Source organism: Panthera uncia, chromosome C2 (assembly GCF_023721935.1).
Source record: "Panthera uncia isolate 11264 chromosome C2, Puncia_PCG_1.0, whole genome shotgun sequence".
NCBI classification, from domain to species: Eukaryota; Metazoa; Chordata; class Mammalia; order Carnivora; family Felidae; genus Panthera; species Panthera uncia.
The window spans coordinates 27,689,294-27,711,130 of NC_064810.1; the positions used below are offsets into that span (position 1 = coordinate 27,689,294).

At 36.0% G+C, this 21,837-nt stretch overlaps 1 protein-coding gene and 1 non-coding gene across 6 annotated transcripts in view; both read left to right on the forward strand.

The window, feature by feature from the left end:
- The window catches only part of NRIP1 (nuclear receptor interacting protein 1), a 101,745-nt gene that overhangs the window by 20,681 nt on the left and 59,227 nt on the right, over positions 1 to 21,837 (forward strand). For 2 of the 5 annotated variants that reach the window (XR_007457211.1, XM_049627982.1), the window contains exon 1: positions 2,993 to 3,077. The exons of 1 other annotated variant lie outside the window; for it this stretch is intronic. The gene's annotated coding sequence lies outside the window, so the exon portion shown is untranslated. Of the gene's footprint in view, positions 1 to 2,992; positions 3,078 to 19,393; positions 19,535 to 21,837 lie in introns of those variants that run through there. 2 more of the 5 variants (XM_049627983.1, XM_049627984.1) reach the window with 2 other exon arrangements.
- Positions 7,420 to 7,573, forward strand: LOC125922229 (small nucleolar RNA SNORA62/SNORA6 family). The gene has a single exon (XR_007457651.1). It is a non-coding gene; the product is annotated as a small nucleolar RNA SNORA62/SNORA6 family (small nucleolar RNA).

Here is a 21,837-nt window from a genome sequence, read left to right on the forward strand (position 1 = left end):
ATCGAGATATTTTATTTCTCATTTAAAAAAGACAAAGTGACGTTATAATATTGGAGTTTATTTAGGAATATAGGACTTCAATATATATGTACTCATCGTTGTGTTCTTGGTGGAGTAGCATTAGTTGAAACTTTTTGGCTAATACAGATTTACATGAAAAACTGTGCTGCCCTTCTGTGAAGGTAGAGAATGTGAATACCAGTGCTTCTCTTTCACTAAGTCATTTTTAAATTATGAAAGATTGGCTTGAGTAGTATAAAAGTAGTTGATTAGTAAATTAAATGTGGGAGATTTATCTAATGCACAGAAACTTCTTTTTTGGGGGGGCAGGATCTTCTTAAGCGAATCTTCTGGTGATGTTATGTTAAACCTAAAACAAATATTTGATGCTCTACATTTCATTATAAACATTTTAAAGTATCCTGGATCCTATTTTAGTTTCTTTCTTTTTTCTCCAGTAAATTCAAGCGCCAGTATTACGTAGTCTGTTAGAATTTTATAAAAATAAACAGAAATATTTTGTTGAGTTAACTTGTTTTTGTGCGTTTTGATGTATTTTGAGGTTTACAAAGAGTACACATTGTATCTTGTAATCTGTAGTAGTCAATTTCTGTCTGCTGTATTTCCTTCCTTTTACTAATGTTAATTACTGACTTTGAGACATGTAAAGTCTGCTTCTCTAAGCAAAATAGTTGAACATATGCTCGTTTAGGTTATAAAAAGTGAAAGCAGAAACTCTTAATATACTTAAGATCCTATGTTTGCAGTTCTTGGCCTAAAAACTGTTATAGCTCTGTAACCTGAATTTTAGTTGTTAGAAATTTTATTAGATAATGGAAAAATAATAGCCCTGTTTCATCTTTTGATTTTAAATGCTATTAAGGCATAGAATTGTCCTTTACCTCTTTTCGGCAGATTGATTTTAATAAGCAAGGCATAATATATGATGAACTTATTCAAATATATATGATTAGTATATTATATCTATATTAATAGTTATATAGCTACATAGTTATATCCATATTAATAGTTATAAAATCAGCATGCATATGTGTGATATGTTTCAGAGACCTCTGCACCTGTTGATTGCATTAAGACATTTGCTGTCTTCTAATGAGGAAGGAGAAGGTGCTACCACTCTAAGTGGATCATTCCTCAGTAAATTGCGTACGTTTTACTTTTTTGTATTCTGTGACCTTGCAGTCAGTGACTTCAGCCCAGAATAGTTTCAAAGTCATGTAAATGAATGCAATTAAGGTATTGCTTATCATCTTACATAGTTCAGATGGAACCTTATTAGATAGAGAGATTTGTTTGCTTTATGAGGAAGGTCAAAATAAGGTTAAATTTTATTACATAAAATGATTTGGTAATGTTTTTATTTAGTTGCTGAAAAAGAAATGTCCTAACAGGAAATGATAATGCTTTTTTTTTTTCCTTTCTTTAAATCACTGGGAGGTCTTTTCAGGGTGTTTGTTTGTTTGTTTGTTTATTTCTCTCTAGTGGTTATAATTCTATTTTAAGATGATGCCTTCTGTCTACTTATAAAATTTTGGGAACATTCTACGCTTAGTTGATTCTGGATATCTTTGACTCATACATGTGGGTGGCATTTCCTGCTGCTGATGGAGTGTTGCTTAGGAGCAGCTCACGTATGTGCTTAGAGGATTTGTGTTAATGTCCAGTCGTCATGACAGTTGGTGCAGGACCTCGGACAGCAGGATTGGAGTCCCAGTTCACCTGGGCAGAAAGGAGATCTGCCACCCTAGCAGGATGATTGTAAGGGTTGGGAGAACATTGACACGGATACCAGAAGAGTCTTGCTGATGAAGAACTGTGTGTATGTGTGTACATGCGTGTGTGTGTGTGTGTGTGTGTGTGTGTGTGTGTGTTTGTGTGCATATGAAGTGATTAAAAGAAAAGTATTCTTCACTTTGTAGTTGGCCCATATAATTACCTTCTTTCCTTCTATGGTATCATTTTTACTTCAGCATGGTATGTTAATTAATTGGTAAAGACTCTAAGAGATACTGGTTGAGCAGATATTTACTGCACGTAGCTCTGTGCCCTGCACCATCTTAGATGCTGGAGGATTCAGAGATGAGTGAGGGGCTCACAGTCGCAGGGAGAATAACAATAAGCACGATGCAGAGAAAGTGATCTGGAAGCATAATGATCAAAGAGCCTACTTTGGCTGGGTGTTGAGAAAGCATTACTCAAAAGAAATTTGGTACGTCTGTATGGTTGTGGGGAAACTGACAGGCACTGGGGAATGAAGTGATAATCAAAAGCAGCTACTTTGTTTTGGGAAGTTAAAGTTCCGGTAGTGGAATCAGGGAGTCTGCATCACACCTTCCTTATCCCCAGCTGGCTTCGCTGTCCAGTAGCCTGTTGATCAATATGAAGTTCCCTCAGCCACCACAGTGTTAAAGTGTAGGCTATGTCTCTTGCTGCTCAAAAACTTTTCACCCAGTGTGTTATTCCTGAAGGTATAAACTTTCCCACATGTTGATGTCATTCTGTATCTAGAGGGCTTCTAATTCTCAGTTCAACATTTTTTTCTTACCAGTGCTCTAGAGAAAAAAAAAAAAAAAATATATATATATATATATATATATAGAGAGAGAGAGAGAGAGAGAGAGAAAAGAAGGTGTTTCAAACTCTGTGTTGACAACCAAATAATCCTAGTAATTTTTCTCCCAGAATTCTTGATCAGAATTCCTCTTCATCACCATTAACTTCTCACCTTTAGAATAGGTGTAGCACAAAGATATTTTGGTAAATTTTATAATGCAGATTGTTCATCAGGTATGGTCAACAACTATGCCCAAGGAAAGCGTGTATAATTAAGAATATTTTTTGTCTTACATTTTTTTTTGTTATTTTTTGAGATAATTTATTTTAGCCAGTAGTTAAGATTCCATTGTAAAACATACCACTGAAATTCTTTGAGATACGATGCGCTTGAAGTAATATTTATTTTTCTTAATTTTCAGGGAGTGTTGGACTGTGAGCTATTGCAGAACTCTGTTCTCAGGACCCGTTATTTTAACAGTCAGGAGAAACACATCTAGAAGGTATTGTATTTTGTCTATTGTCCCATTTTTTTAAATGTAGTTAAGCCTTTCCAGTTATAGAAGAAAGAACATCATGTTGCATTTTGTTATTTATTTTTCTTTAAGTTTCAGATGTCGATTAACTAGTTGTTTGACATCTGTAACCCAGGGGAGGAATATATTTCAGTGTCAGTAATTCTGAGTTTTGTGTAAGTGAGTAAAAAGTCTAGTTTAGATGGAACCAGTTTTGCCTATTTTAAACATCTGAAGTATTTACATTTTTTTCTTTCCAGTATATAATTATTTTAATGAATATTTTGATTTGAAAATAAGGTATAAAAGGCTCTTTTTTAATCTAAGACAGTATGAAATATACCTTAAATAATCAGGCAGGCTTAAAGTCCTTCCTGCCTATGACAACTCTACCTTCCAGTAGAGGGATCAGCTACCATCTATATTTCTGCCAGTCTTTCATCTGGATCCATGGACACCTGATTCTGCCTGTGTCCGTCTATTATGTTCCCTATCTGCATTATCACATGTGGTTTATTATTGTAGCATAAGAATTCATCTACTTGCAGAGCCTGAGTCTCAGGACAGGTGATATATTACTAGGAAGGAAGGAAGAATCTTCCCTGCTTTGTGTTTTTGTCTTTTGCAATCCCAGGACCCCATATGAATGTACCAAATGATTTGACTGAAGTCAGTGGTGAACGCAGTCCCCTTCAACCCTATCCAAAGTTTCCTTCTTAGTATCCACCTTTAAACCTCCCCTAAGTTTTGTGTTTTCCTTAAAAAACTTGCCAGCTGTCTTGCTTGGAATACAAATATTTAATAAAATAATGTGTTTGTTAAAGTGGTAGTGAATAAGTCAACTTCTTTGAGTATGTATTTTCTTTATTAACTGGATATTCATTATTTATATTCATATGCAATGACACAAAAATCAGTTTTACAGATTTTCTTAATCACTTGTCAAGCCATATGAATTTCTAGGATTGGATAAATTTACAGTATTTTATGTTTCCATCACACAGTGTATTGAACTTTCATTTTTTTTAATTTTTATTTTTTTTAATTTTTTTATGTTTATTTATTTCTGAGACAGAGAGAGACAGAGCGTGAGTGGGGGAGGGGCAGAGAGAGAGGGAGACACAGAATCAGAAGCAGGCTCTGAGCTGTCAGCCTGACGTGGGGCTCGAACTCACAAACCGCGAGATCATGACCTGAGCCGACTGAGCCACCCAGGCGCCCCTGTATTGAACTTTTAAAGTAGTAACTGTTCAAGATTATTCACCATTGGCAAAGCAGCATCTTTTCTTTTTTATTGTCAGTTAAGAGAGGGAGGGTGAAAGCAAATAAGAAATTTAAATAAGCACATTAGGACTATTAAAGAAAATGTAGACAACCCCTCAAATATTAACTTTAATTTTGACTATGCATACTTTCTCAGTGAAAGAAATGATAGGATCAGAAACTCTGGATTTTTTGAAATTCAAAGTTATCCTTTTATTTTTTAGTTTTTTGGAGGGCGGGTTACTGGTTATTTATTTATTTATTAGCTTAAAATTTAATTTAATTTTAATTCCGGTGTAGTTAACATACAGTTATATTAGTTTCAAGTGTATGATGTAGTAATTTAACACTTCCATACATAACCCCATGCTCATGAGGACAAGTGCCCCTCTCAATCCCTATCACCTATTTCATGCATCCCCTCATCTATTTCTGATAATTGTCAGTTTGTTCTCAGTAGTTAAGTGTCCGTTTCTTGGCTTGTTCCTTTCTCTCTCTCTCTCTTTTTTTTTTTTTTTTTTACCTCTTGCTCATTTGTTTTGTTTCCTAAATTCCACCTATGAGTGAAATCATATGGCATTTGTCTTTTTCTAACTGACTTATTTCATTTAGCATTTTACTCCCTGTTTCCATCCAGGTCATTGCAAATGGCAAGATTTCATTCTTTATTATGAGTGAATATTCCGTTATGTATACACACACACACACACACACACACACACACACACACCTTCTTTATCTGTTCATCAATCGATGGACACTTGGGCTGCTTCCATAATTTGGCAATTGTAAATAATGCTGCTGTAAACGTAGGGGTGCATGTATCCCTTTGAATTAGTGTTTTTGCATTTGGGGGTAAATACCCAGTAGCATGATAACTGGATCACAGTGTCTATTTTGTGCCAGTACCATACTGTTTTGATTACTACAGCTTTGTAATATAACTTGAGGTCTGAAATTGTGATACCTGCAGCTTTGCTTTGCTTTTTTCTTTTAAAAAAAAGTTTATTTATTTGGGGGGGGGAAGGGCAGTGAGAAAGGGAGAGAGAATCCCAAGCATGCTCTGTGCTGTCGGTGCAGAGCTCTGCTCGAGGCTTGGATTCAGATCATGACCTGAGCCAAAAATAAGAGTTAGGCACCCAGCCAGCTGACCCAACCAGGTGCCCCACTTTTCTTTTTCAAAATTGCTTTGGCTATTCGGGGTCTTTTGTGGTTCCATATAAATTTTAGGATTTTTTTGTTCTAGTTCTGTGAAGAATGTCATTGGTATTTTGATAGGGATTGCCTTAAATGTGTGGATTGCTTGGGGTAGTAGACATTTTAACAATATTTGTTTCTCTGATCCAGGAGCATGGAAAGTTATCTTTTTAAATTGAAGATAAGAATTAACTGTTAAAATTAAATATTTAGAGATACAAACATTCAAATGGACTTTAAAACTCTTTAAAACTAACAGATATAAACCATTTTTTTTTAAAAGTTACCTAAATAAACATTTTATCAAGGTATAATTTCACCTAGTGAAATAGACTCTTTCTTGCCCGTTCAGTGATTTTTCTTTTCTTCTACATAAGCAAACCCTGCATAGCTAACACCCAACCTCAAAAGGCTGTCTTTCTTAGTACTGCTTCCACTCAACAGAAACCAATCTTTGGTGTTTTTTACTGTGTGTTAATTTTGCCTGTTTTTGAACTTTATACAGTTGGAATCATGTAATATGAGCTGTTTTGTGTCTGAGTGTTTTGATCAACCTTATGTCTGCGAGAGTCCTCCATATGTGTATTATTTGTCTCTCCCTTTTCAAATTGTCTGTATTCCATTGTATGTATGATTAGACTACCATTATCTTTTCCATTGTACATGGATTTTGAATATCTTTCCAATTGGGGGGTATAAGAAAGATTACTGTGAATTTGTTTATGTCTTTTGGTAGAAACAAACATTCATTTCTGATGCATATATGCACAGGACTGGAACCGGGGAATTGTGGAATATGGAAATGTTTAACTTTAGTATAATATATACTTGGAGTGCTTTTAAGGATATTTGGGAAATGCCTATCAGTGTATCTTTTCTTAATGATAGATCTTACTATGAAATGGACTTAATTTTTTCCAACTTTAAGTAAAATCTAAAGTTGTTTTTTAGGAGGTATGAAATTTTTCTGTCCATTAAAAATAAATTGCCCGTTTTCTGATGCCATTATGGTATATATTTAGTCACTGAAACTGAGGTCTGTCCTAACCCTAGGGAAGGAAAATAAGACACAGAACCCTTATATATACTTACTAGTGTAGAAGTACTGAACGTTGATTTTAAAATAAGTTAGACATTTCATACATAGGGCTTTTATTTTATTCCTGGATTTTTGGATACCTCTTGAATATCTAAAATAATATACCCTTGAGTTACAAAATAATTTGCTTTAGCATTTCTGATAAATATATCTTGCTAACTTTATCCATGTTGTGTTAATCTTTTTGGATATCTAACGTGAAATTATTTATTCTGGAACATAAGGACTTGAGAAATTTTATGTCCATCTTTTTCTCAGTCTTACTATAGAACAGTGCTGTTCATTGAGTAGAAGTTCACACAGAAGAAGGGCGCCCGGGTGGCTCATTCGGTTAAGTGTCCGACTTCGGCTCAGGTCATGATCTCACAGTTCGTGAGTCTGAGCCCCACATCTGACTCTGTGCTGACAGCTTAGAGCCTGGAGCCTGCTTCGAATTCTGTGTCTTCCTTGCTCTCTGCTCCTCCCCTGCTCATGCTCTGTCTTTTTCTCCTTCAAAAATAAATAAAAACATTAAAAATATATTTAAAAAAAAAGTATAGTGTAAGCTACACATGTAATTTGAAATTTTTCTCTAGGCACATTACAAGAGGAAAAAGGAACTAATCAATCAATGAAATATTTTATTTAACCCCCATCAGTAAAATACTATCATTTCATTGCATAATTAATATAAAATTCTGAGATATTTACATTCATTTTCTCACAGTAAGTTTTTGAAATTCAGTGTATATTTTCATTTATAGCACATCTCAATTCAAACTAGTCACTTTTCCTGCATATTGTTAGAGCTTGGAGTTGAGGCCACTGGCTGGCAGATGAACTTACAGGTGTATATAGTGTGCTGTAGGAGGGGGAAATCTTTTGTTAACAGCGCAAGGATCTCTGGCTCAGTGAGTGGAATTTGATAGTAATTCTGGCTACAAGCATATAAATAAGTAAATAAATAAATAAATAAATAAATAATTTAATCTTTATTTATTTTTGAAAGAGAGAGAAACAGTGTGCGAGCAGGGGAGGGTCAGAGAAAGAGAGGGAGACACAGAATCCGAAGTAGGCTCCAGCTCTAAGCTGTCAGCAGAGCCCGACACAGGGCCTGAACTCATGAACCATAAGATCATGACCTGAACCAAAGTTGGACGCATAACCCACTGAGCCACCCAGGCATTCCAATAAATAAACATTTAAAAAAATGAAATAAAAATAAAAAAGTTTTAAAAAGGCAAACTAGTCACTTTTCAAATACTCAGTAGCCACATGTCTACCATATTGGACATCATGGCTATAGTTATATCTTGGGTTTTTTAAAGACCATGTGTTTGCCAAATTCATATCTAATTAAAAGTATCCTTTAAAATCCGGTAGAAAGATGCCATGTTGAAAGCTAATATACCATCTTTTTAGTGGGTCTCAAACAGCCTGGTTTTCCTTCGGTGTTGAAATAAGTAACGTTTCCGTTTGTTGAACATCAGATAAAGCAATTAGTCAATGGTTGGGGCACATGTATGAAAAATACACTACCTTTATACTGTACAATTCAAAATCTGTAATAGCAGACTCATATTTTCCACCTTACTCTAGGTTATATGCTGAATAGAATTTTATTCTTTTGTATGTTCCTGTTTTTCCTTTTTTTAATTTTTTTTTAATGTTTATCTATTTTTGAGAGAGACAGAGACAGAATGCGAGTGGGTTAGGGGCAGAGAGAGAGGGAGACACAGAATCGGAAGCAGGCTCCAGGCTCCGAGCTGTCAGCACAGAGCCCTACGTGAGGCTCGAACTCACCAGCCATGAGATCATGACCTGAGCCAAAGTTGGATGCTCAACCGACTGAGCTACCCAGGTGCCCCCCTTTTTGTCCATTTTGTAAAAGCATGGCTGGTTTTTGTGATAAACTGAATGATGTAACTCCTCTATCTCCTGCATAAAATAGGGCAGTTAAGAAAAAATGGTTATATGTATACGTATAGATGTATCTATGACTTTTCATTAATTAGGATATTTAAAGGTTACCTAGATTTTGGGGGTAATGTTTCTTCATGTATATATTTGCCAAGTAGGATAAATCAAGATCTATATGCTATCTTATATGAACTTAGATCAGATTTTACCACCAGTTTGGCTTGTTTTAAGCTTTTTTAGTGTTCAGAATTCAGAATGTAATTCAGAATGTGGATAAGGTAGTATTGACCTTTGAACATGGTAACACGTGGTGTTGTCATGGGGGATAAAGCTCCTGGATTAATACTTGCTATAACTGTATGTTAGCTGTTACTTTGGGCTCTAGATCTGTGGTAGTTGTTTTATAGTCCTACTCACTTTTTTTTTTCCTTTTTAATATATAGTACTACTTCTTCCTTTTTAACGAAATCTACTTTTTTTGACACCCAGTTCTTTAAAAAAAAATTTTTTTTTTAACATTTATTTACTATTGAGAGACAGAGAGACACAGAGCGTGCGCAGGGGAGGAGTAGAGAGAGGGAAGACACAGAATCTGAAGCAGGCTCCAGGCTCCGAGCTGTCAGCACAGAGCCTGATGTGGGGTTCGAACTGTGAGATCATGACTTGAGCTGATATCAGTCGCCAACTGAGCCATCCAGGTGCCCCAACACCCAGTTCTAACATTATATATTATTGGCTACTTTTTTTAGAAAAAGTATTTATTTATTTTGAGAGAGAGAGAACATGAGTAGGGGAGGGACAGAATACCAAGCAGGCTCCTTACTGTCAGCACAAAGCCCTGTGCAGGGCTTGAACTCCCCAACTGTGAGATCATGACCCGAGCCCAAACCAAGAGTCAGACACTTAACTGACTGAGCCACCCAGGGTCCCCTGGCCACTTTTTGAAAAAGAAAATCATTCCTCTGCTTTTAAGCTTTCATCTTAGTAGTAGTAAAATTAAAGTTCTTGTATTAGCTGATAAGGCTGTGGCATCTTCTTGATGAGGCCTAGCCTGGTAACCACTCAAGGTGGAAGCCTCCCCTCTTTCCTTTTTTACTTCTTTTCTTTTTCCACAACACTTAACCACCTTTAAGACTACCATGAAATTAAGTTTTAAAAAATTATTGGTTATTGATTATTTTCCTCTTCTATAGTGAAAGCTCCCTGAGGGCAGGAATCTTTTTATGTTGTGTTGTTCATCCCTAATATATCTGAAAGGACCTAGAGTAGTGCTGGGCATCAGTTGGTATAGCCACTATTGAACACAATGATTATGGAACCATATGATCCAGTAGTCCTGCTTCTGGGTATATAACAAAACAAATTGAAATTAGGATCTTGAAGAGCTATCTGCACTCTTGGGGCTCATTGCAGCACTATTGACAATAGCCAAGACATGGATAAAGAAAATGTGGTATTTCCATATAATGGAATTATTCAACCTTAAAAAAGAAGGAAATCCTGTCATTTGTGACAACATGATGAACTTATAGGACATTATCCTAGGTGAAATAAGCTAGACAGAAGAACATGACCTCACTTATATGAGGAACCCAAAATAGTCAGACTCATAGAAGCAGGGAATAGAATGGTGTTTACCAGGAATTGGGAGGAGGAAACTGAGGTTTTGGTCAAAAGTACAAACTTTAAATTACACAAGAGGTATAAATCCTAAAGACCTGTACAGCATACTACCTATGGTTAACAATACTGTATTTTATATTTAAAAAATTGCAAAGAGGTAGATCTTATGTTAAGTGTTCTTACCATACAAAAAATAAAGAGGGCAGGAGGAAACTTTTCAAGGTGTTGGATGTATTTATGGCATTGACTGTGGCAGAGATTTCATGAGTCTGTGTTTACCTCCAATCTCATCAAGTTGTACAGCTTTTTGTGTATCAATTATACCTTTGAAAATTATTGTTTTTTAATGAGCATCTAGAAGGAGCTCATAAGTATTTATTGAGTAAATATTTCTTGAATGCGTGGAGAAGATACACTTTTTTCCAATCCTGAAAATGTGCCTTAGGAATTTTCTAGGGATAGGGAATATTTAAAGCATGAGGAAACAAAGATCTTCAGTTGTATATATAATAATACATTTTGATAGTTTGAATTAGTTAAAAGTAGTTTATTTCTCAGACTGATACGTATGTACCTACGAAAGGTAGCATTGTAACTATGTGGTTTCAAAAAGTAGGGTTTATAATTATGGTAAGGTAATTTATCTTTTGGGTATTTACATGTATATTTTTTCATTTGGATCATAAAAATAATGTTATCAGAGAAGGATATTTATAAGATACTTTTTTTGTTCTTGTGAAATATAGAGACATACATCGTAGTTTGGTATCTTAAAATTAGTATGAACCAAATAGACCTTGATAGTTTTTAAGAAGTGATTTCTATCTAGTATAGATTGTCTTTCGTTGTATATAGATATTTTCTAATTGTAGTTGTTGAAAGTTTTATTTTTAGGCCACCTACAATAAATGTTTTTAAAATAATACCAAAATGTAATCAAAGCCTTATATTAAGAAATTGTATATGCTACCTTAGAATATATTGAAAACAGATATTATAAATATTTTTTCCTTTGTAGAATAGGTAACTTTATGCAATCATTTAACCAAAGTTTTCATGCAAGTGTGTTTACAAGTATTTGGTTTTATTTTATGCCTTCATATATCAGCACATGATATATATGACTATTTCAGTAATCATTTTCATTAGAACAGGAAGAATTATGGGTTTGGGTTTATTTTTTTCTCTTTCCACTGTCATCTTCCAAATTCAAGTATTAGTACTTCATGATTGTTACTGCAGTAGCTTTCTAACTGGTCTTTTTTTTTTTTTTTTTGCCATTAAGTTTTATTATTCACATTGTATATACTATAGGACGGTAAATCTTTCTGAAGTATCATAACTCTAAACAAAGACCTTTGCCTATAAGAAAAAGGCCAAGTCCTATTTGTATCTGGCTCCTACTTCTCAGCATCATATTCCATTTGCCTCATCCTTAAAGACGTTAAAGTGCACATTTCTTAGACGGCCACACTGGTTTCTCAGTCTTCATCATCAGTGTCTTGTGATCACCGCTCATTTTCTTTTACCAGAACGCTCCCCATTCTGTGATTTGAGTAATCACACTGAAGTGCCCTCTTACACTCTCCCTTAGTTGATGAGTACCATTCACACTGCATTTATTTTATTCATCTCTTCTGAAAGACTGTAAACTTCTAAGGGGAAGGGACCATGTCTTTTATAAAGTTGTGATGGGTAAAGCACTCAGCTTTCTGCCATATATATATATGGCAGATATATATATATATATATATAGTTATCATATATATATATATCATATATATATATATATATATATAGTTATCAATCAAAATCTCGTTGAAATAACTCCTCCAGGGTATATCCTGGAGCTCTAGAAATAATTAAGAAAAGGATAAAAACTCATCCCATGTTATGTGACGCAAGTCACTTGAACTTACTGTGCAACAGTTATCTGCGTGAAGGTGACACGATGGCATGTGTGTTAGAAATTTGTAGATTCTGGGGCACCTGGGTGGCTCAGTCGGTTAAGCGTCCGACTTCGGCTCAGGTCATGATCTCACGGTTCGTGAGTTCGAGCCCCACGTCGGGCTCTGTGCTGACAGCTCAGAGCCTGGAGCCTGTTTCAGATTCTGTGTCTCCCTCTCTCTCTCTGACCCTCCCCTATTCATGCTCTGTCTCTCTCTGTCTCAAAAAAGTAAATAAACATTAAAAAAAAAAAAAGAAATTTGTAGGTTCCAAAGTGTGGGCTAAGTGTTCATGAAAGTACTCAAACTGTATCTTGTTGACTACATAAGTTTCTTTGTTTTTATGTAAAACATATAGAATGTTGTTTTGTTTCTTACCTGAATAATGGCAAGATTGATTTAATGTGTTAGCTGAATGTTTACTATAATAAGTCTCTTTACTATTCATCTGAAACAAGAAAGAAAATAGGCCTGTGGGGAAAGTAATAAATTACCTGTGTGAAATGCAACAGTTTCAGAGATGAATGGATTTAAAAGTTTTGTTAACACCTTTCCAAAATTGATCCTTAATTCATCGTATGTTTGAATTACATGGAGTAAAATACATTTTTTGAAGGGCATCATCTCATAGATTTCCATAAATTTCTCAAAGGTGACCCCATCCCTGTCAATTCTATTTCCTAGGAGTATTTAAAATTAAATAGCTTACCTGGCTAGCGGAGGTTCTAAACGAGACTGAATTTGGGATGGTGAATTCTTTTTTAAATTTAATTGGGGTATAGTTCTTGTACTAAGAACAGTATGTAGGATTGGAGTAAGTTTCTGATTTTTGGAGATTTTTTTTTTCTCAAAAACAAATCTGGATATTGTGTATATCTGGGTTATAACTGTGAATTAGTTCAAAGAAGAAGAGGGGTTGAGGGAGGAAACAAGTTTCATAGAACCAGCATCTTGAGGCATGAATACTGTGATCATCCGTAGACCCTGAAAATATGAGCCTGTATATTCTTTTGTGTTTAAGTGCTCAGATGTTGGTGACACGAATTGGTAACAGAGACTGAATTTGTAAGGAGGAAGCAATGACTGCGGTTTCTAAGTCTTCCTTACTCGTGACAAAGTATGATGTGCAATTTGGAAACTGTTCTGTTGGCAACTAAGCAGGTTTGGGAAGTTAACATTATAGGCCGCCCAGGCGTATTTTAGGTGGTCATTACAGAGAGCCCTTGTCTTATTACCTAGGTCATAATAGAAAATATTTGGCCTTTTTAATTTTTTAATGGTGACTCAAAATTTGATCCTTTGGTTTTATTTTATGATACAGACAAAAATTCAGAAAGAAGTCTAAGTGTTTATCCTAATTGAAATGTATATAACCTGACCATGAATGTTATTGTTACTTTGACATATGTGTTAAAAATATGTGCATAGAGTTTGTATTAATACTGAATTTGTGCTGATTTACTATTTTCATAGTAATTTCAGTAAATAAGAAATGGATAAATAATACTTTCATTTCTTTAAGTACTCCCATGAGTTTCTGTTAAGGGTGAACAATATTTCTTGGAAAGTTACAATTTAAACCTAGTCTGGTGACCACAGAATGCTATTTACTTAGCTTTTAAGTCTTTCGCAATAGTGTAACTTGAGAGAAAGCAGCAGTAGTTGTTTTGTTTCTTCGTTTTATATATATATACACATATACATATATATACACACACACATATATGTGTATATATATACATATGTATATACACACACACAGACATACACATATACATACACACCCAAAGGATATACAGTTGACTCTTGAACAACATGGGGGTTAAGGGGACTGATCCCTGGCACAGTTGAAAATCTGTAACTTTTGACTACCCCCAAACTTAACTCCTAATAACCTACTGTTTATCAGAAGCCTTACTGACAACATAAACACTTTATTAACACATATTTTATGTGTATTATATACTGTAGTCTTGCAATAATACCTAACTTTTTCTTAAATTTTTTGGTATTTCTAGCTTACATTGGTTCATCTTTTTTTTTTCAAAATGTTGCAGATCTCCAAAAAAATTTCCAATATATCTATTGAAAGAGAGCGTACCTGCACAGTTCAAACCCATGCTGTTCAAGGACCAGCTGCATTTCTCTTTTACCTATTGTGCAGATACTAAGAGTAACCACTGTTATGGCCACAGTTTCACACAGTGACATGGAAAATGCTGGTCTTTAGAGTCATAAGATTTATATTTGAACCATAGCTTACCAAACAGACTGTTAACAAATCATTTCACCCGAGCCTCAGTTTCCTAATCTGTAACCTGAGCTATAACCTACATCAAAGGAATATTTTGCAGAGTAAATGAGGAAATAAAATTTGTTGTCACCAGTGTAATGTTCTCGAAGGATAGTGTTGTACTCGCAATATTGTTAATTCTGTATGTTCCAGAAGAAATAAAATAGGTGATGACTGTTGATGATTGCTGTTTTACTCAATAGCACACTCTTCTAAATAAAGACCGCTGTTCCACACATTTTGCATTTTTCTTTCTTTGCTTCTATTCCACTTGAAGAGTATTCACAAACCCTGCTCCACGCATTTGAACTCCTTTCAAGTTTAAACCAGTTACCATCTGCCACCTACTGACCCAGTTCTCTCTACTTCCTTCAACCCTGCTCTCCCCATACACACTTGCTTATTTTTGTTGGATGATTAAATTGGCCTTCAGTTGATTTTTCCAAAGATCTGGATTAATACAGGGTTAGAAACAGCAGCTTCCAAATGTGTTTGAACTATCAAGCAAGGTGCATAGGAGCCAATAGTAATACTCTTTTTTTTTTTTCCCCCTCTAGGGAAGACAGTTGTCAGGGGAAACAAGTAGTAAAACCCCAAATGGACTTGCTTTTTCTTTTGTTGTACAGCAGTTCTGGGTTTTCTAAGTGATTTCTGCCTCCGTACTCAAGTGAAGAAAGTTTTCAGTATAAAGTATGAGTTTGTAAAGTGACTCACCACATATGCAGGTGCTTCAAAATGCATGCCCTGAACTACTATTTGAATTTTTATAGGTTTGCAGTTTTGCTGACTGCAAGAAAATAAAAGGCCTGGTGCCAGTTCTTACTAGGTCAAGATTTATTTTAAAGGATCAACATTTCCTCAGGTTTTTTGGTATTTACAAAAGTCCTAGAGATTTTCCTGCAAAAAGACTTAATAGGCTTTATTCCAGTAAGGAAAATTCAGAATGCTTGTGCCATGGTAGTAACAAAAGCAATATATTTGATGAATTTGTTTAAATACATTGCCAGAAGCCAGACTACCCTAAAGATGTATTTTTATTTAAAGAGGCTCATAGGGGCAGCAAGGACTAGTAATTATATTTGTATAGCTCTAGGTGCAGAAAATTTGACCAGTGATTTAAAAACAGACTGTTAGTCTTTCATGAAATGGTCAGGAGATGGGTTGACCAAGGTGATTGGTCTGACACTGTGGAGGCTTACTTCAGTAGCGGTTTGTGAAATTAATTATAAAAGCACACTGACCTGAATTTGAATCCCGGGCCTGCTCCTTAGCTGTGGTGTGACTTTGGACAAGTCATTCCACTGCTCTGAGCCTTACCTTCTTCAGCTGTAAGGTTGAATAGTATCTATTTTATAGATAATGATTAAGTGAGTTAATGTATGACTTAGTATAATTGTCAAAACCTGGCATTCACTTCCCAACCAGTTAATAAAAGTTAATTATAATGGCTGGGAGTTAACCCTCCAAGTAGTTGTTTTAAAAGCTTGCATTCCTAAAAGTACGCTTACCAGGACTAGCACTGAGTAATGCGTAGAATTGTCGAATCACTATATTGTACACCTGAAACTGTAACACTGGATATTGACTATACTGGAATTAAAGTAGAAAGCTTTGGGGCGCTTGGGTGGCTCAGTTGGTTAAGCGCCAGACTTCAGCTCAGGTCATGATCTCACGGTTTGTGGGTTTGAGCCCCACGTCGGGCTCTGTGCTGACAGCTCAGAGCCTGGAGACTGCTTCGGATTCTGTGTCTCCCTCTCTCTCTGCCCCGCCCCTGCTTGTGCTCTCTCTCTCTCTCTCAAAAAGTGAATAAACATTTAAAAAAAAATTGTTTTTAAAAAAGTAGAAACTTCATTAAAAAAATTGCATTCCCTATTGAGAGGCATTAAAGTATAGAAATATATTTGAGGTTTCTTAAAAATCTTAAGGAAGCCACATTAGACTCAAAGCAGTATTTATAGGTAATAGATTGAATTTGACAAGCATTGAGACACTATGGTGTGGTGGTTTTGAACAAGTGTGAATCCTAACTCTGCCACTTACTTTGTTGGCTTTGACTAATCATCTTACCTCCTAAGGCTCAGTGTTCTCATCTGTAAAATGGGGATAACTTTATAGCGTTGTTTTGAGAATTGAAAGAATTAAATCATAGGGGTGCCTCAGTCGGTTAAGCGTCTGACTTCGGCTCAGGTCATGATCTTACAGTTTGTGAGTTCGAGCCCTGAATCGCGCTCTGTGCTGACAGCTCAGAGCCTGGAGCCTGCTTCTGCTTCTGTGTCTCCTTCTATCTCTCCCCCTCCCCCACTTGTGCTTTGTCTTTCTCTGTCTCTCAAAAATTAAAAGAAAAAAGAAAGAATGAAACCATAGAAAGCACTTAATGTCATTCTTGGCACATACTGTGCACAGTAAGTTTTAGTTTTTCTTGTGAGTCCATAGATACCCTTTTGGACATGGCCTTGAGTACTTGTGAGAAATAAAATTCTGAATTTTTTTTTGATGTAATAGTTAATGTTGGAATTTTGGAATTAATACTTTTTTTTCGTTTGTATAATGCTTATCTAGTTGACTTAAATTAAGATAAAACACTAAAATGTTTTGAATCTCCTGTAGTCAAAATAACAATTCGTATTTGGAAAAACAAAATTTTAAATATCATCTGCTATAGTCTAAATGTTTATTTTCTTCTCAAAATTCGTATGTTGAAATCCTAACCCCCAAGGAGATGGTATTGGGAGGTGGTGCCTTTGGGAGTGATTAGGTCGTGAGGGTAGAGCCCTCACAGTGGGATGAGCTCCCATATAAAAAAGGCCTGAAGGAGGGGTGCCTGGGTGGCTTGGTCGGTTAAGCGTCCGACTTCGGCTCAGGTCATGATCTCACGGTCCGTGGGTTCGAGCCCCGCGTCGGGCTCTGTGCTGACAGCTCAGAGCCTGGAGCCTGTTTCAGATTCTGTGCCTCCCTCTCTCTGTGACCCTCCCCCGTTCATGCTCTGTCTCTCTCTGTCTCAAAAATAAATAAACGTTAAAAAAAATTAAAAAAAAAAAAAAAAAAGGCCTGAAGTAGATCCCTTTCCCTTTCTGCCACTTTAGGTATAGTGAAAAGATGGCCATCTATGAGTTAGAAAGCTAGATTCTCACCAGATGCTGCACCTGCATGCATGGGGATCCTAGACTTACCAGCCTCCAAAACTGTGAGAAGTAAATGTCATTTATAAGCAACCCAGTCCATGGTATTCCATGTTAGCAGCCTGACTGGACTGAGATAGCATCCATTGTTTTGGATAATTCCATGGCTCTATACTTTTAATCCAGTTTTTATTCATGTTTCTGCTTTCCTTCCTCTTCATTGCCTGAGAGTAACCCAAAGGAGAAGCAGGGTAGAGCAGGATGAGGCAGGATTGCCAATAGATACTCAGCCTTACCATGATCAGATATACTGTCGGGACTAACGTCCTCAGTTAAATTGATTCGTGAATACTTTTTGGTTTTACCAGCAGAATAATTTTGATTGCTTTTTTTACTGTTGTAGTGTATGCTGAGAAGATTTTAAAGGAAATTTCTACTTTTCCCAGCATCTTTCAATAATTTTTTTAAGAGCCATAAATCAGTAAATTTTCAGTTTGACAGCTAATAAAAGATTGGTAATTAAATACCTACCATATATTATAGGTATTATATTAAGGGTAGAGTTAAGTTTATCCTGTATGAAGTTAATTTTTTATATCTTCTATTTGGGGCCCATGATGTCTAAAGTGAGTTATTTAATAGCATAGGGATTTTACATGTGTAGAAATTTTCTAAGCTTATAAGACTTCTATGAGGAAACACTGTAGTTTGGTAGGTTCTTACAGTGAGAACTCAAAGTTAGAGTTTCGGATAGATAAAGCTTTGATTTTGTTACTAACGGTTTGGCTTTGAGGTAAAAATCAAAACCTGATGACTGTTAGCCCTTTGACACAAACCATTACTGACCCACAACCTCTCTTCCCTTCCAACCTAGAATTACTTCAAAGAGGAAGGGGAACATGTGAGATCAACTAGAAAGCTAAATTTCCAGTGTATATACACACACAAAGGAAGTGTAGTTATTTATGTTTAATCCATCATGTCCTGATTTTGTTTGGCCTTGGGACCTTCCACCTCCCCCTTACCACCTACCATCCCCTCTCCCTCCTTCCCTTTCTTCCTTCCTTTGGATAAGTACTGATAGTTCTGCAGATCCTTGTTAGGCATATGGTGGTTTAGAGCACATTTTACTATTTAGATTATTTCAAAGCTCTATATTTGGATTGCCTTTGCTTTGGTCATATGTTTATTTTCAACTCTTAATTAAGAACACACTGTTTATAAATTAATTCCTGTGAGAAAATATGACTCATGTTGGGAGATCTTGTTTTATTGTCATATGACATGTTCTGTAAGGCATGCAGCTTAATAGAAAGCGGGGGCGGCACCTGACATCCATCTTCATTTTAGTTTGACTTAACACATTGCAGGAAACCGTGTGACTATTTGTAATTTTTTTTTTTTTTAGTGTTTATTTATTTTTGAGAGACAGAGACAGCATGAGCGGGAGAGGGCAGAGAGAGAGAGGGAGACCCAGAATATGAAGCAGGCTCCAGGCTCTGAGCTGTCAGCCCAGAGCCTGACGTGGGGCTCAAACTCACGGACCGCGAGATCATGACCTGAGCCGAAGTCAGACGCTCAACCGACTGAGCCACCCAGGCGCCCCCTATTTGAAATTTTTTTTGTGTTAATTAAAATATAAGTAATAGAAGACATTACCAAAATAACTTAAACAGTAGGGGATATATCATCCTACCCAACATGAACAGGTGGGTAATTAATTGTCCTAGTGGTGTTATCAGGAACCCACATGGTATTTTCCATTTTTCTATACTGTTGCCTTGAGTGTTTTGGCAAACTTTGGTTAAGATGGACATTTTTCCATGCTACTTTTTTTTTTTTTTAAGTGAGAAAAACATTTCCAAGTAAACTTCATCGGCCATAATTGCATCATATGCCTGTGCTTAAACCCCTGATTGGCATAGTAAACATTACTTATCTAAGTGGCTTGACCTAATCAGGATTCACCTAAGAGGAAGAGGGTGAGTGTTCTGCCAGCAAGTAAGGTAAGGGGACGTGTGTCTTTGAGAGGGCTCCTGAAGTGGATGACACAGCTAGGGAAGGTCACAGTTTTGTTAATTTTTTCAGCCTTCCTCATGAGATCACAAAATATAGACAGTCACGCTTTGATTCATTCGATATATGTTTATTGAGTATCTACTGTATTCCATTTATTCTCTGTCCTAAGAGCAGTGAGCAAAAAGGGGAAAAATTGCTGTCCTCTTGAAGCTTACATTTAAGTGATGAGATAAACAGTGTAAAGCAGTTCAACTTCATGATATCTTACGAGCAGTACTGAGTAAAAACTGAACCGGAGAAGGGAACATGGAAGGTCTGGGGCAGGGGTGTATGACATTGTAGATTATGTCCAGAGAAGGTGTCGCCTAGAAGATGACTTTCATACAAAGGCGGAGATGGTGTGAGAGCCAGTGTACAGCTCTTTGGGGAGAAGAGTATTCTAGTCAAAGCCCCTGTGGGTGAACGAAGGAGAGTTACAGGAAGTGAGGTCAGAGTGGGGAACCGCTGCACACTTTTGAGCGAAGGACTGACTCAGTAAAGCATTTTCATAGAATCACTTTGGCAGTTGTGTTGAATAGGCCAAAAGGCATTACAAACAGAAGCAGGGAAGCCAGTTAGGAAGCTATTGTAATAATCCAGGAGAAATGATGGTGATTTGAATGGGGGCAGTGAGTAGTTGGATTCTAGATATTTCCAAGGCAAAGCCTACAGGATTTGCTGATAAATTGGGTGGGGCCCATGAGAAGAGAAGAGGCATTTAGGATGGCAGCCAGGTTTTTGGCCTCAACAGTTAAAAGAATGGAGTTGATATTATCTGAGATTAGGAAGAACAGGGACTCAGTTATTGACATGTTAAATCTGAGATGTCAAATAAACAATTTATAGATGTCAAATGGAGATGTCAAATAAAAAATGGATATATACATATTTCTTGAAGAGGGATCAATACATATATTTTAGAAGTATGACATTGGCCATTAATAATAGGGAATGGCTTTTAAAAGAATATAAATTTAAAAAGAAAACAATAAGGGGAGAATAAGAAATAGAGAAATAAAGTATATATGAGGACATATATTTTATATTTCATTGAACAAATACAAGGAAAAATTGGAAGTAATTTAAAAAAAATTTAATGTTTATTTAGTTTTGAGAGAGGCAGAAACAGAGCGTGAGTTGGGGAGGGTCAGAGAGAGAGCGAGTCACATAATCTGAAACAGGCTCCAGGCTCTGAGCTGTCAGCACAGAGCCCAACGCAGGGCTCGAACTCACGAATTGTGAGATCATGACCTGAGCTGAAGTCGGACGCCCAACCGATTGAGCCACTCAGGTGCCCTGGAAGTAATTTTAAAATAGAGATTCAAAGAAGCATTTATATACTGAGCATTTATTTAGTGCCCAGTGTATTCTAGTTTCAGAAACTGCATAACAAATATATTTATTCTATCAATACCTCATTTAGTTTTTGTTTGTTCCCTGTATAACATGATGCAACAGTCCGTCTAAAGGACGCATGTTGTTAACAAATAGGCTGTTGTCCCCACCCCAGCTTCCTCAGCCTGTTAAGTATTGTGCAGCCTGTTAAGTAATGTTCACGCATATCATTTAATAGTTATCTAAGCCAAGAGAAAGAATTGCCGTGATACACACACACACACACACACGTACACTATGTATCAAGACAAGTGACTTTTCTTTTGAAAAAGAATTAGTGCAAGATGCCTTTTAACCAGATTATTGTATTTGTTTGTGTTTAACAAGAATGCAGCACATAGCTAAGATTTTCAATCTGTATTGCATAAAATGCTGAGAAGCATCTCATAAAGTACCTTTTATATTATAGGTACTCAATAAATATTTCTAACTTATTTTTAAACTTTTAAAAATATTTTACTGCATGAGGTAGGTGTTGCTTGATAATACGTACCCTATGTTTAATGCAAGGTTGTGGAGAAAATTGAATTACCCTGGGTTTTGTCAGATAAAAGTACTACATAGTAAATATAAAGAGTTGTTTATTGGGCAAAAAAATTCTGCTCTTTAATGTGCATTAGGCTTTTCTGCCAATCAGGTGAATATGTGACCACTAACCTATACACCAATGCGGGGAAATATTTATAATTAAAGGGGAAATACTGTTTGTTCAGAATGAAGTATATTGAATTACTTCCGTTTGCCTATTTCTCGTGTTAAGTAATTTGTTGCAAAATGACCATCTCCCATAAGAGAGTTCTGCAAATTTGCAGTAATTAAGCTAGCATTTATACTAGTTTTGAGACCAGATTGATGA